Source organism: Bufo gargarizans, chromosome 4, assembly GCF_014858855.1.
Source record: "Bufo gargarizans isolate SCDJY-AF-19 chromosome 4, ASM1485885v1, whole genome shotgun sequence".
Classification (NCBI taxonomy): domain Eukaryota; kingdom Metazoa; phylum Chordata; class Amphibia; order Anura; family Bufonidae; genus Bufo; species Bufo gargarizans.
In genome coordinates, this window is record NC_058083.1 from 39,611,436 (window position 1) to 39,623,718 (window position 12,283).

Consider the following 12,283-nt stretch of genomic DNA (forward strand, 5'->3'; position numbering starts at 1 on the left):
GATGTACATAGAATATTGAGTGTTATGGTTGCTCTTTACATGTCAGTATAAAGCAACAATAGGTTATCAATATGTCCAACACCCAGTCATCCACCAATCATGGTAGCTTCGGCATCGGAAATACACGTTCTCACTTTTTATTATCCTCCTGGTGCCCAAACAGTGCTATTCTGCTGCTACGGCCAATACTTTGCCAGCTGTGTTCCTTAATGCGCCTAAGCATGACAATACAGTAAAATCTGCAACCACAATATTCAGGGCCCTGTACAAAACATGTTTTGACCTGGCGACACCTCTGGTTGCCACTGTTACGTAGACTGCTATTCACGTGACAGTGAAAAACGGCCCTCAAATGGATCGCAATCTATGGGTGTGTTTACGTGTGTTTTTTTTTTTTTTTGTTTTGTTTTTGGTATGTGCCAAGCATAAAAAAATACAACAGGCACTGTTTTATCCTTTATCTTGGCCTGAAAGCCCCCATACAATTAATGGAGGCTGTTTTTTTAAAATAAAAATCCATGAAAAATGCCTGTGAACATCAGACCGTCTTGACTTTTCTAACTACCATTTTTCATCACTGACCCATGAAAATAGCGTAATGGTTATGGGGATACAAGATGTCTAAGGCTACTGTCACACTGGCATTTCTGGGTCCGCTTGTGAGATCCGTTTTAGGGCTCTCACAAGCTGCCCAAAACGGATCAGTTCAGCCCCAATGCATTCTGAATGGATAAGGATGCGTTCAATTTGGCTGTTTGGTCTCTGTTGCACTTTTGAGGGGGACACTAAAATGCAGCTTGCAGCGTTTTTATGTCCGCCTGACGATGCCGAGCCAAACGGATCTGTCCTGACTTACAATGTAAGTCAATGGGGACGATCCGTTTTCACTGACACAATATGGTGCAATTGAAAACTGATCCGTCCCCCATTGACTTGCAATGTAAGTTAAGACTGATCCGTTTTGAGATAACCTTTTGCGAATACAAAAGGGGGAACATGGTGTCAGGGAACACCCACCCCCTTTTAGTATGTGCAAAGGTATATGGATGTGAATAGGTTAAGTTTAATTACTTACCTGTAATGAGTGCTGGGCTGAACTTGACCTCGTGGATACTGGTTGATTGTGATTGGTCTACTGCCGGTAACGGTCGGCACGAGTCACCTGTAAAAGAAGAAGATTTCAGTTACTCACAGGGAATTCAGCAGTTGACAGCGAAGAATCCGGACCAGCTCTGCGATGGAGGACCTTATGAGACAGCTTGTGGAGAGAGCCACGTCCCAAGGCGGTGAATGGCTTCCAGGGCCGGCCTTTGGGGTGTGCGGGTTGTGCGGCCGCACATACAGCTCGCAGTGTAATAGGCGGCAGGGAGATGAGCGCTTCCATTGTGGAAGCGCTCATCTCCAGTCATCTGTATCGCCGTCCTCAGGACAGCGATACAGATGCCTGCCTGTGCTGCGGTAGGGGAGGGAGAGGCGTGTCCCTTTCCCTTCCTCTGATAGGCTGCAGGCACTATGCCGGCAGCCTATCAGAGGCCGGCGCAGGCGCTGGACGCAATGTACGGAGCGGGGGCCCGGGGGAGGGACTGGGAGGAGGAGCTGGGGGCCGGCAATAGCGGTGGGGCGGTGCGGTCACTGTACTATAGCCCCGCCCCACCGCTCCCTCTGGTATACTAATATAAAATGTATTATTGCATTAAAAGTTATTAAACATGCCCCCCTCACTCCTAATAGTACCGTATATCCGAATTTCTTCTGTATAATGCCGGCAGGCAGGCCGGGCGGCTGGCGCGTCACTCACTGATGTCACGTGCCTGCGCCGCCTGCTTTATGAATGAAGCAGGCAGCGCAGACAAGTGATGTCACTGAGGGACGCGCCGGCCGCCTGGCCCGCCTGCCGGCATTATACAGAAGAAATTCGGATATACGGTACTATTAGGAGTGAGGGGGGCATGTTTAATAACTTTAAGCGGCGGGGGTGGGGCACACAGAATCTGTGGATGGCACAGTTAAGGGGTGGGGGGTCTGTGGATGGCACTGTTATGGGGTGGGGGGGCACTGTGGATGGCACTGTTATGGGGTGGGGGGTCTGTGGATGGCACATATATAACAGTGCCATCCACAGATTGCCCCCTTGTAACAGTGCCAGCCACAGATCCCCCTGTAACAGTGCCAGCCACAGATCCCCCTGTAACAGTGCAAGCCACAGATCCCCCCCATAACAGTGTCCGTCATCCACAGATCCCCCCCATAACAGTGTCCGTCATCCACAGATCCCCCCATAACAGTGTCCATCATCCACAGATCCCCCCCATAACAGTGTCCATCATCCACAGATCCCCCATAACATTGTCCGTCATCCACAGATCCCCCCCATAACAGTGTCCGTCATCCACAGATCCCCCCCCATAACAGTGTCCGTCATCCACAGATCCCCCCCCCATAACAGTGTCCGTCATCCACAGATCCCCCCCATAACAGTGTCCGTCATCCACAGATCCTCCCATAACATTACTGGCAAAGGGGGGGGGGCTGTTATTACTGGCGGGGGCTGTTATTACTGGCACAGAGGGGCTCTTATTACTGGGGCTGTTATTACTGGCACAGAGGGGCTCTTATTACTGGGGCTGTTATTACTGGCACAGAGGGGCTGTAATTACTGGGGGCTGTTATTACTGACACAGAGGGGCTCTTATTACTGGGGGCTGTTATTACTGGCACAGAGGGGCTCTTATTTCTGGGGGCTGTTATTACTGGCACAGAGGGGCTCTTATTACTGGGGCTGTTATTACTGGCACAGAGGGGCTGTAATTACTGGGGGCTGTTATTACTGACACAGAGGGGCTCTTATTACTGGGGGCTGTTATTACTGGCACAGAGGGGCTCTTATTACTGGGGGCTGTTATTACTGGCACAGAGGGGCTCTTATTACTGGGGGCTGTTATTACTGGCACAGGGGGGCTCTTATTACTGGGGCTGTTATTACTGGCACAGAGGGGCTGTAATTACTGGGGGCTGTTATTACTGACACAGAGGGGCTCTTATTACTGGGGGCTGTTATTACTGGCACAGAGGGGCTCTTATTACTGGGGGCTGTTATTACTGGCACAGAGGGGCTATTATTACTGGGGGCTGTTATTACTGGCACAGAGGAGCTCTTATTACTGGGGGCTGTTATTACTGGCACAGAGGGGCTCTTATTACTGGGGGCTGTTATTACTTGGGGCTGCTATTACTGGCACAGGGGGGCTGCTATTACTGGCATAGGGGGCTGTTATTACTTGGGGCTGCTATTACTGGCACAGGGGGGCTGCTATTACTGGCATAGGGGGCTATTATTACTGGCACGGGGGGGGCTGTTAATACTAGCACATGATTGGGGGCACTATAGGGGCATCTATAAGGCCACAAAGAAGGGGTATGTTATATGGGCTCTCTGTACAGTACAATTTTATACTGGGACACATGGTGGGTACTATGGGGAAGGGGGGAGAGGAGTACTATGGGGTCATCTACGGGGGGCACTAAGAAGGGGTATTTTATACTTGCAAATTATGGGGGACACTGAGGGCATCTACTGGAGCATTTTATACTGGTACATTATGGAGGGCACTAGGAGGAAGGAGGGTGTGGAGCACTATGGGGTCATTTACTGGGGGCACTATATAGGGGTATTTTATACTGGCACATTATGGGGGCACTATGAGGACATTAGCTCGAATGGGGGCATTACAAGGGGGTATTTTTTGCACTGTCACATTATAAGGAGAATTATTACTACTGGGGGGGGGGGGCATTATGGTGGGCTTTATTACTCCCCCATGGTATGACCCCCTAGTAGCAGCACCAGCCTCTCCCTGCTCTGCTATCCCTCTGCCCCTTCTCCAAATACTTATTATGAAATCTTTCTCATTAGGATAAAACACAACATCAGCTCCACCGAGCCCCCGGCCAAGTGTTGAAGTGGCATCCGAGATCCCCAAGGGCCAAGCCAGGTAACTGTAAGTTTTCATGTGAAATATGTTTGTTATACACAAATAGCCTACACTGTGCCACACAATATTAGCTCACACAGGGCGCCTGAACACCTAAGGCCGGCCCTGATGGCTTCGATCCTGCTTGTTGCTTGAATCAAGCACCCGGAATCCTTCTCTGCACTCTGCTGATGCTGGCTGAGCTGCTTTTAACATTGAGAGCACAGAGCCGGTGAGGAATGCAGAGGTCATCGATGTTGATCCTCCTGCATTTTCGCAGCCACATTCCTCTCCACGGAAGAAGAGAATTCGCAAGGAGAAACATCAATTCTCTCCAGTCCGGCATTCAAAAGGATCCAGGCAGAAGAAAAATGCTGCGCCACCTGCAGGGCCGTTTCTAGGGGCGGGCGGGACGGGCGGCCGCCCGGGGCGCTGTCAGAAGCAGGGGGCGCCCGTTGAGGTAAAAAAATAAAATAAAAATTTGTTATGAAGGTAAAGGATCGGGCGGCCGGCCGGCGGCGCTCCTCATGCTGAGCCTCCTGAGCGGCCGGCTCAGTGCTGCGCAGCCTGCCTGCGCTGCAGACTGCTGAGTTGTTAGTGTAGCGTGGCCGAGCTCTGTTCGGTCCGGCCCGGGGTACAGGAGCATTTGTTTCTTGTAGGGCTGCAACGATTAATCGATGTAATCGATTATATTCGATAACTGGATTCGTTGTCGACGAATCCAGTTATCGAATAATCGCCGATTCGTTGCTATGCGGGCGGGCGGGCGGTCGCTGCATCTTTATTTTACCTTTTTACAATGACGCTCCTGTAACAGCCAGGCAGAGCGGACGGCGGCGTAACGTCACTCACTCACGTGACACGCCTGCTCCGCCTCCTTCATTCATGAGGTGGGCGGAGCAGTTGCGTCACGTGAGTGAGTGACGTTGCGCCGCCGTCCGCTCTGCCTGGCTGTTACAGGAGCGTCATTGTAAAAAGGTAAAATAAAGATGCAGTGATTAATCCGACTTATAAGCATCGGGGCCGGGGCTGTTATGGGGAGGGGGGAGGATCTGTCTATGGCACTGCTATGGGGAGGGGGGGTCTGTGTATAGCACTGCTATGGGGAGGATCTGTCTATGGCACTGCTATGGGGAGGGGGGTCTGTGTATAGCACTGCTATGGGGAGGAGGGGGGGTCTGTGTATGGCACTGCTATGGGAAGGGGGATCTGTGCACTGTTATGAGGAAAGGGATCTGTGCACTGTTATGCCCATAACAGTGCACATATCCCCCTCTCCATAACAGCGCCACCCACAGTTCCCCCTCTCCATAACTGCGCCGTCCACAGATCCCCTTCTCCATAACTACGCTGTCCACAGATACCCCTCTCCATAACTACGCCGTCCACAGATACCCCTCTCCATAACTGCGCCGTCCACAGATCCCCCATAAGTGTCGTCCACAGATCCCCCCTAATAGTGTCGTCCACAGATCCCCCCTAATAGTGTCGTCCACAGAGCCCCCCTAATAGTGTCGTCCACAGAGCCCCCCTAATAGTGTCGTCCACAGAGCCCCCCTAATAGTGTCGTCCACAGAGCCCCCCTAATAGTGTCGTCCACAGAGCCCCCCTAATAGTGTCGTCCACAGAGCCCCCCTAATAGTGTCGTCCACAGAGCCCCCCTAATAGTGTCGTCCACAGAGCCCCCCTAATAGTGTCGTCCACAGAGCCCCCCTAATAGTGTCGTCCACAGAGCCCCCCTAATAGTGTCGTCCACAGAGCCCCCCTAATAGTGTCGTCCACAGAGCCCCCCTAATAGTGTCGTCCACAGAGCCCCCCTAATAGTGTCGTCCACAGAGCCCCCCTAATAGTGTCGTCCACAGAGCCCCCCCTAATAGTGTCGTCCACAGAGCCCCCCCTAATAGTGTCGTCCACAGAGCCCCCCCTAATAGTGTCGTCCACAGAGCCCCCCTAATAGTGTCGTCCACAGAGCCCCCCTAATAGTGTCGTCCACAGAGCCCCCCTAATAGTGTCGTCCACAGAGCCCCCCTAATAGTGTCGTCCACAGAGCCCCCCTAATAGTGTCGTCCACAATTTGTTTTAATATGGCCTTTGAACATCATTTTTCAAGTAAGATCATATAAACCTCTCTGTTTTGTAATTTTGTCGTTTTATCCGATTAATCGATTAATCGTAGAAATTAATCGGCAACTAATCGATTATTCAAATAATCGTTAGCTGCAGCCCTAGTTTCTTGTACCCGGCCGGACTGAAAGGAAGTGCACACTAAGTGAGCACTTCCTGTCAGCCGGGTACAGGAAACAAAAGCTCCTGTACCGCGGAGCGAACAGAGCTCGGCCACGCTACATTAGAGGTGACATTGACAAGGGGGAGTAGAATGAGACTGAGAGTGACAAGGGAGGGGGGGGAGTAGTAGAATGAGAGTGACAAGGGGGGGAGTAGTAGAATGAGAGTGACAAGAGGGGGGAGAGTAGTAGAATGAGAGTGACAAGGGAGGGGGGGGGAGTAGTAGAATGAGAGTGACAAGGGAGGGGGGGGAGTAGTAGAATGAGAGTGACAAGGGAGGGGGGGGAGTAGTAGAATGAGAGTGACAAGGGAGGGGGGGGGTGTAGTAGAATGAGAGTGACAAGGGAGGGGGGGTGTAGTAGAATGAGAGTGACAAGGGAGGGGGGGAGAAGAGAGTGACAAGGGAGGGGGGGAGAAGAGAGTGAAAAAGGGGGGGAGAAGAGTGACAAGGGAGGGGGGGAGAAGAGAGTGACAAGGGAGGGGGGGGGAGAAGAGAGTGACAAGGGAGGGGGGGGAGAAGAGAGTGACAAGGGAGGGGGGGGAAGAGAGTGACAAGGGAGTCCGCAGAGCCAGACTGCAGCCAGAGACCAGATCATCTAATTGTCCTGGTGGTAAGTAGACAATGCAATATGTGTATTATTTAATTGTTTAGTTATTAATACTACATTTTGCGGACCGCACATTGCCGGCACTAAGAGAATATGCCTATTCTTGTCCGTTATTGGGGACAAGAATAGGACATGTACTATTTTTTTTCAGGTTCGGAATTGCGGATCCGGGTCCGCAATTCCGGATCTGATAAGGGGGGGGGCGGGGGTGCCAATTTTTATCTTGCCTAGGGCGGCAAAAATCCTTGCACCGGCCCTGGTCAGACTTACTGACGTCACGCGCCTGATCCTCCCACTAGGCGGCGCAGGCGCGTGACATACAGTGAGTGAGCGCCGCACTGCCTGCCTGTTACCGCCCGCCCTGAGCCCCTGAGCAGTGCTGATGCCTACTGTGAGGCGAGTGATGGTCTGGGGGGGCATTAATTACAATGGGGGGATGGGGGTTATTACAATGGGGGGGCATTAATTACAATGGGGGGAATTAATTACAATGGGGGGGCCACTGTGGGAGACATGAAAATGGGGGCCACTGTCACTGTGGGGGACATTAAGTTTAATAAGGATCACTATGGACATTATTTAGAATGGAGGCTGCTGTTGGTGTCATTACTCATTATAACTGTATAATGTCTGATAGGCCTAGTCCTGAGCTGAGTTATATTACCCTGCCCATGCCCTGTATAATAATGTACCCATCCCTGATACCCCTTAGTTATATTACCCCGCTGGAGTAATATAACTAAGGGGTATCAGGGTACATTATTATACAGGGCAGGGTAATATAACTCAGGACTAGGCCTATCAGACATTATACAGTTATAATGACATCCACAGCAGCCTCCATTCTAAATAATGTCCATAGTGATCCTTATTAAAAATAATGTCCCCCCACAGGCAGGCAGTGCGGGCGGCGGCGCTCACTCACTGTACCTCACGCACTGCGTGACGTACAGTGAGTGAGGTCAGCACCGCCGCCCGCACTGCCTGCCTGTCTGTTATCGGGGGCGGGGGGGGGGGGGGAGTTTTTTTTGACACTCGTCCTGAGAGAAATTTTACCTAGAAACTGCACTGGCCACCTGGCGCGAGCAGAGGGTATGGCAATCGCAAGCAACAACCTCATTCATCTTCTGTCAGTTTAACTGCTTCTGCTCGTGCCCCCTGTGCGATTTTTTTATTTTTCAGCATGATTTACAAGTAGAGGATTCAACTCCTTCAACTAGCAAATCCTCTCAAGGTAACAATTTATCTACAACTACCCCTGTAGCTAATTCTGGGGATCAGTCAGCACTGATGCAGAGAGATAATGTGCAGGGGTTACACCTTGGTCTCCCCCTGTTGAATTTATTGCTCCTGAGGGTCAGTTTAATTCAGATCAACATAGGATGGCTGGGAATGACAAATGTTTTTTTCCCTTGTACTGATGGAAATAGTGGAATTAAGGATATTTCGTCCAAAGAAACGTTACCTTGTGAAATGTCTCCACTAGGTTTCCATTTATCCGCAAGTACAAAAGAAAAAATATGGAATCGTGAATACATAGATTTATTAACTCTTTTACTATCTGTCAAAGATAGGAAGAAGATGATAAAAAGAAAGTGAGCACCCAGAAGAGTCAGGCCCCTTTCACACGGGCGAGTATTCCGCACGGGTGCGATGCGTGAGTTGAACGCATTGCACCCGCACTGAATCCTGACCCATTCATTTCTATGGGGCTGTTCACATGAGCGGTGATTTTCACGCATCACTTATGCGTTGCGTGAAAATCGCAGCATGTTCTATATTCTGCGTTTTTCACGTAACGCAGGCCCCATAGAAATGAATGGGGTTGCGTGAAAATCGCAAGCATCCGCAAGCAAGTGCGGATGCGGTGCGATTTTCACGCATGGGTTCTAGGTGACAGTCTATTCACTGTATCATTTTCCCTTATAACATGGTTATAAGGGAAAATAATAGCATTCTGAATACAGAATGCTTAGTATAATAGTGCTGGAAGGGTTAAAAAAAATAAAAAAGTTAACTCGCCTTATCTTCTTGATCGCGTAGTTCCCGGTCGGTCTCTTCTTTAGCTGTGGGCTAAAGGACCTGTCGTGATGTCAGATCACATGCCCCATCACCATGGTGATGGACCATGTGATTGGAGCATGTGATCTGACATCACCACAGGTCATTTAGCCCACAGCTAAAGAAGAGACCTACCGGAAACTACGCGATCAAGAGGATAAGGTGAGTTAACTTTTTTTTTTTTTTAACCCCTCCAGCACTATTATACTATGCATTCTGTATTCAGAATGCTCTTATTTTCCCTTATAACCATGTTATAAGGGAAAATAATACAATCTTCAGAACATCAATCCCAAGCCCGAACTTCTGTGAAGAAGTTCGGGTTTGGGTACCAAACATGCGCGATTTTTCTCACGAGAGTGCAAAACGCATGACAATGTTTTGCACTCGCGCAGAAAAATCGCGCATTTTCTCCCAACGCACACGCCTCTTATCTAGTTTTAGGTGAAAAACACTCGTCTGTTTGTAGCGGTCTTTCCCATCATCTAGAATCAGTCTTGGAGGCTTATAGAAGTTTTGGAGGATCAGCTTGGTTTAACTATGACTAGTCTTTCTGACAAAAACTAGCGGTTTACCCTGACCTTAATCTAATGCTGCCCCAACACTCTCATAATTTTTGTATTCAATCTCCAAGGAAATTGGGAATTCTGTTTTGCCTATAATGAATACTCCTGTAAATGGCAAAGTAATTGCAAATATTGGCATGAATGCTCATACTGTGCAGTTGCTCAACCCTCATTTAAATGCTTCAAGAAGAATGCTAATAATAAAGAAGGAAATAAATCAAGTGACTCCTCTGAATCTGGAAAGATTAATTCAATGTATACAATTTTTTCCAGACAGGGAGAAGGCCCTTCTACTAATTGAAGGTTTTTCTTCTGGCTTCTATGTGCCAGAATTTAACCGCCTCCAGACCGCCTAATGCAGGATCGCGGTCCGGAGGCGGCAGTCTCAGGCACAGTCATGCATATACGCGTCATCTCGCGAGACGCGAGATGACGCTCACAGCCGGCCCGCGCATGCGCATCATGAGCCGGCAAAAGTTCGAGGCCCCCCCTTGCATCATCAGCCTGCCAGCCAATGATCATCGCTGGCAGGCTGATGATTTTAAAAAAAACAAATCACAGGCCTGTTAGCACTTTGTATTTATAAATATAAGGTGTTAAATGGATTCTCTGCTCCTCTGCTGATTCTTTTCGTTGGTTGGTTTCAGCAGAGGAGCACAGTTCAGTGAGTACACCAAACACTTCACTTAGCCCCCAGATCACCCCCCATCACCCCAATTGACCCCTTGATCGCCCCTGTCAATCACCTAGTGAAAGGGGAAAAAAGTGATCAGTGTAAACTTTCACTTCTTTTTTTCACTGGTATTGACTGATAGTTTTAGGATAGTTTAGGCCCCTTGGTTAGGTAGTTAGCAATCGGTTAGCGCCCAGCCCGCCGCACCGCAGTCACTGATTAGCGTATCGCTAATCAGCATTTGTACTTTTATAGTAAGTGATCAAAACTGATCACAGTCAGATCTATAATAGTATTAGTGTCACCTTAGCTCGCCCTCCACCCAAAACGCAGTGTTTGCCCGATCAGGCCTGATCGGTCGCCCACACGTGCGTTTACCCACGCCCGCCCCACCGCAGTGACAAAATGTTTTTATTTATTTTTTATCACTGCGCAATCACTTTCCAAGCACTGCGGCGATAAAAAAAATCAGTTTTGATATTTATCAATCGCAGCGGCTTCCGGTACTTTGCTAGCCTCCCATTTGTAAGACAGGCTTGCTTTTTTTGCTTGCGTAGTCTCAGGGAATACCCCCTAAATTTAGTAGTCCAAATGTCAAACAGGGGGTATTCTTCTGAAGAGGCCTACAGGATTCTGACCCAGTCGGATGAGGAATGGGAACCCTCATCTGACGAATATAGCGGGTCAGAATATGAACCTGTAGAAAGCAGTGGCAGTCTGACCCAAAGTTCGGACGAGGAGGTTGAGGTCCCTGATAGCACCAGGCGTACCCGGCCCCGTGTTGCTAGACCACAGGTTGCGCAGCATCCTCTTCAAGGGCAGCAGAGTGGGGCTGGCGCTGTCGGATTACGTGGTGAGGCATACACCAGCAGCGCAGCCCACCCTGGACCTAGTACCAGCACTGGCCTACAACATGGTGAAGTGGCGAGCACCAGAAGGGCAGTTGAAGCTGGTACGGTGGCACGTACAATAGTTACCCAGTCGCAGACACCGCACAGACAGGCTCGTAGACCCCCCAGAGTCCCTGAGGTGCTGGCAAACCCTGATTGGCAGTCCCCAACTTCAGCCGCACCATTAGATCCCCTTTCACCGCCCAGTCTGGAGTTTGGGTTGAGACAGCTCAGATCGGTTCGGCCCTGGGATTTTTTGAGCTGTTCTTGACTGCGGAGCTCTTGGACATAGTCGTGGCAGAAACAAACCGGTATGCCACTCAATTTATATTCGCCAACCCGGGAAGCTTTTATGCCCAGCCTTTTCCGAATTAACATTTTTTCTGGGCCTTCTCCTCAACATGGGTCTAACCAAAAAGCATGAATTGCGGTCATATTGGTCCACGAACCCAAGTCATCACATGCCCATGTTCTCTGCTGCCATGTCCAGGGCACGATTTGAGGCCATCCTGCGTTTCCTGCACTTTAGCGATAAAATCACCTCCCGTCCCAGAGACTACCCAGCTTTTGACCGGCTCCACAAAATTCAGCCCCTCATAGACCACTTCAACAACAAATTTGCAGATTTGTATGCCCCTGAGCAAAACATCTGCGTAGACGAGTCCCTTATACATTTTACCGGGCGCCTTGGCTTCAAACAATACATCCCAAGCAAGCGCGCCCGGTATGGGGTCAAATTGTATAAGCTCTGTGAAAGGGCCACAGGCTATACCCACAAATTTCGGATCTATGAGGGTAAAGATCAGACCCTGGAGCCGGTCGGTTGCCCTGACTACCTGGGGAGCAGTGGGAAGACAGTCTGGGACTTGGTGTCACCCTTATCTAGCAAGGGGTACCATCTTTATGTGGACAATTTCTACACAAGTGTGGCCCTCTTCAGGCATTTGTTCCTAGAACAGATTGGCTGCTGTGGCACCGTGCGACCTAGTCGCAGGAACTTCCTCCAACGGCTCGATACCACCCATCTTGCAAGGGGGGAGAAGGCTGCCTTGTGTAATAAAGAACTGCTTGCGGTGAAATGGAGAGACAAGCGTGACGTTTAACTGCTCTCCTCCATTCACGCAGACACGACAATACAAATTGAACGAGCAACCAGTGTCATTGAAAAGCCCCTCTGTGTCCACGACTATAATTCGCTCATGGGAGGGGTGGACTTCAATAACCAGAT

The 12,283-nt window shown here is 49.9% G+C and overlaps 1 protein-coding gene across 2 annotated transcripts in view; it reads left to right on the forward strand.

Annotated features, from left to right (window-relative positions):
• The window catches only part of LOC122935608 (cytochrome P450 2K6-like), a 47,442-nt gene that overhangs the window by 1,791 nt on the left and 33,368 nt on the right, over positions 1-12,283 (forward strand). The window contains exon 1 of one of the 2 annotated variants that reach the window (XM_044291386.1): positions 4,235-4,431. The exons of the other annotated variant lie outside the window; for it this stretch is intronic. The gene's annotated coding sequence lies outside the window, so the exon portion shown is untranslated. Of the gene's footprint in view, positions 1-4,234; positions 4,432-12,283 lie in introns of those variants that run through there. 2 annotated transcript variants of the gene reach the window in all.